We start from the raw sequence: 4,255 nt of genomic DNA, 5'->3' as shown, positions 1-4,255 counted from the left end.
CACTTCCAGTCAGACTAGGAGGCACTGGTGTCCGCAAGTCATCACAGACTGCGTTTCCTGCTTTTCTGTCCTCGTGTATTGCATCCAGAGAGCTTGTAGCAGCAATTCTCCCTGAACATCTTAGGGACAAGATTGGAGTCCAGGACCAAAAATTAATTGACGCAGCAATGATCTGGGATAATCTAACGGGCTCTGAAACCAGACCTGCTCCCCCCAACAACTACAAACAATCGCACTGGGATGGTCCAATAGTGGAAAGTATAGCCTCAACAATGCTTTAGAGTGTGTCAGGGAAGGATAGAGCCCGCCTCCTGGCAGTGAGAGCCCCTCATGCTAGGGACTTTCTGTTGGCTGTTCCCAACTCCAGCCTTGGCACACGCCTCGACCCACAGACTTGCCGCCCCTGTTCTCGCCGAACACAGGTGTATTTGTGGCAGTGAAGCAGCAGACCGATTCGGGTACCATGGTCTTGTGTGCCGTAAATCCGAGGGAGAGATTGCAAGACATGAGGAGGTTAATAACATTATCAAGAGGAGCCTCACAACAGCTGGATGCCCAGCAGTAAGGGAGCCACCCCAACTATGCAGATCTGATGGCAGCCAGAAGCGTCCAGATGGTATCACCCTTCAAGCCTGGACAGATGGGAAGCAGGTGGTGTGGGACTATACATGTGCATCTACCTTGGCTGATACCTATCTCCAATACACCAGGGAGGAAGGAGGGGCAGCTGCCAGCTTCAGGGAGTCCCAAAAGTCTAGAAAATATGGAGAACTTGCCCATCATTATATGTTTGTTCCCATAGGCTCAGAGACCCTTGGCTCATGGGGAAAGAGTGCATCTAAATTCCTTAAGGAGCTGGGAAAAAGACTCATCAGGGTAACTAGGAATCCCAGGGCAGCTAGTTTTCTGTTCCAGCGGCTCAGTGCGGCTGTTCAAAGGGGTAATGCCTGCTGTATTTTGGGCACACGCCCCAACTCTGAGGAGCTGGATGAGATTTTCGCCTTATAATCGGTGATACACACGTAACAACATGTACCTTATATGCCACCTTTATATCAACAATGTATCTCTTAAATCTTCTGTACCATATTATGTAATAAAATATTCCTATTTGTAAAATATATATATATATATATATATATATATATATATATATATATATATATATATATATATATATATATATATATATATATATATATATATACATATATATACAGTGTGTGTGTGTGTGCGTGTGTTTACCTGGAGTTTACCTGGAGAGAGTTCCGGGGGTCAACGCCCCCGCGGCCCGGTCTGTGACCAGGCCTCCTGGTGTATCAAAGCCTGATCAACCAGGCTGTTACTGCTGGCTGCACACAATCCAACGTACTAGCCACAGCCCGGCTGGTCAGGTACCGACCTTAGGTGCTTGTCCAGTGCTTGCTTGAAGACAGCCAGGGGTCTATTGGTAATCCCCCTTATGTATGCTGGGAGGCAGTTGAACAGTCTCGGGCCCCTGACACTTATTGTATTGTCTCTTAACGTGCTAGTGACACCCCTGCTTTTCACTGGGGGGATGTTGCATCGTCTGCCGAGTCTTTTGCTTTCGTTGTGAGTGATTTTCGTGTGCAAGTTCGGTACTAGTCCCTCTATGATTTTTCAGGTGTATATAATCATGTATCTCTCCCGCCTGCATTCCAGGGAGTACAGGTTCAGGAACTTCAAGCGCTCCCAGTAATTGAGGTGTTTTATCTCCGTTATGCGCACCGTGAAGGTTCTCTGTACATTTTCTAGGTCAGCAATTTCACCTGCCTTGAAAGGTGCTGTTAGTGAGCAGCAATATTCCAGCCTAGATAGAACGAGTGACCTGAAGAGTGTCATCATGGGCTTGGCATCCCTAGTTTTGAAGGTTCTCATTATCCATCCTGTCATTTTTCTAGCAGATGCGATTGATACAATGTTATGGTTCTTGAAGGTGAGATCCTCCGACATGATCACTCCCAGGTCTTTGATGTTGGTTTTTCGCTCTATTTTGTGGCCGGAATTTGTTTTGTACTCTGATGAAGTTTTAATTTCCTGATGTTGACCATATCGGAGTGATTGAAATTTCTCATCGTTGAACTTCATATTGCTTTCTGTAGCCCATTGAAAGATTTGGTTGATGTCCGCCTGGAGCCTTGCAGTGTTTGCAATGGAAGACACTGTCATGCAGATTCGGGTGTCATTTGCAAAGGAAGACACGGTGCTGTGGCTGACATCCTTGTCTATGTCAGATATGAGGATGAGAAACAAGATGGGAGCGAGTACTGTGCCTTGTGGATTAGAGCTTTTCGCCGTAGCTGCTTCAGATTTTACTCTGTTGACTACTACTCTTTGTATTCTGTTTGTGAGGAAATTATAAGAACATAAGAACATAAGAAAGGAGGAACACTGCAGCAGGCCTGTTGGCCCATGCTTGGCAGGTCCTTTACAATCCATCTCACTAACAAAACATTTGCCCAACCCAATTTTCAATGCCACCCATGAAATAAGCTCTGATAACTCTATCCACTCTCATATGTAACTCCCACTCAAATCCAACCACTCTCACTCGTGTATTTATTCAACCTATATTTGAAACTACCCATGGTTTTAGCCTCAATAACCCAACTAGGTAGACTGTTCCACTCATCAACTACCCTATTTCCAAACCAATACTTTCCTACATCCTTTCTAAATCTAAACTTGTCCAATTTGAATCAATTACTGCGGGTTCTCACCTGGAGAGATATCCTCAAGACCTTACTAATATCCCCTTTATTAATACCCATCTTCCACTTATACACTTCGGTCATGTCTCCCCTCATTCTTCGTCTAACAAGTGAATGTAATTTAAGGGTCTTCAATCCCCTACAAGGGAAAATAACCTACTTGATTTGGTTCTGGCGAACAAGGAAACCCTTGTTAATAATTTAGAAATTAATGAGGAACTTGGCACAAGCGATCACAAATCAATTACCTTTAGCATAGAATGGAAGTACGATAGTAGGGACAACTCAGTAACAGTTCCAGATTTTCGCTTAGCAGTTTACAATGGGCTTAGAGAACACTTATCATTTGTTGACTGGGGTAACGAAGACAGCTATCAATATGACAGTTTTCTGAACACTATACATGCTGCTCAAAGAACGTTTATCCCGTATAAAGAAATTAGATCAAATAGAAATGACCCAAAATGGATGAATAATAGGCTGAAATATCTACTAGGTCATAAGAAAGGAATTTATAGGCGTATCAAAAGAGGTGAGGGTCATCTTATGAATCAGTATATTGACATTAAGAGGGACATTAAAAAGGGGATAAGAAAAGCTAAAAGGGACTATGAAATTAAAGTTGCTAGGGATTCTAAAACTAACCCAAAAAGTTTTTTCCAGGTATATAGAACAAAAGTTAGAGATAATTTAGGTCTCCTCAAAAATAACTATGGGCATCTTACTGACAAAGAGAATGAAATGTGCTCAATTTTAAATAATTATTTTCTCTCAGTTTTTATACAAGAAGACACTAACAATATTCCAGTAATTACTTTTTATAGTGGGCTAGAAGACAAATTATGTAACATCACAGTCACCAGTGAAATGGTTGTGAAGCAGATAGACAGACTGAAGCAAAATAAATCGCCGGGTCCTGATGAGGTTTTTTCAAGGGTTCTTAAGGAATGTAAAATGGAACTCTGTGAACCATTAACTAATATTTTTAATTTATCTCTTCAAACAGGTGTAGTGTCTGATATGTGGAAGATGGCTAATGCAATTCCTATTTTTAAAACAGGGGACAAGTCGTTACCGTCAAATTACCGCCCAGTAAGCCTGACCTCAACTGTAGGCAAATTACTAGAGTCAATTATAGCTGAGATTATAAGAAGCCATCTCGATAAGCATAGCTCGATTAATGATACTCAGCATGGATTCACAAGAGGCCGGTCTTATCTAACTAATTTATTAACTTTCTTCAGTAAAGCTTTTGAGGCTGTTGACCGCGATAAAGAATTTGATATTATTTACTTGGATTTTAGTAAGGCTTTTGATAGAGTTCCTCACCAAAGACTGTTAAAGAAAGTGACAGCTCATGGCATTGGGGGAAAAGTGCTCTCGTGAATCGAGTCATGGCTCACAGACAGGAAGCAGTGTCCATAAATGGGGTTAAATCCGAGTGGGGATCTGTAACAAGTGGCGTTCCACAGGGATCAGTCTTGGGCCCGTTGTTGTTCATAATATATACCAATGATCTTGAT

Source organism: Cherax quadricarinatus, chromosome 4 (genome assembly GCF_038502225.1).
Source record: "Cherax quadricarinatus isolate ZL_2023a chromosome 4, ASM3850222v1, whole genome shotgun sequence".
Lineage (NCBI taxonomy): Eukaryota > Metazoa > Arthropoda > Malacostraca > Decapoda > Parastacidae > Cherax > Cherax quadricarinatus.
This window is presented reverse-complemented; position numbering follows the sequence as displayed.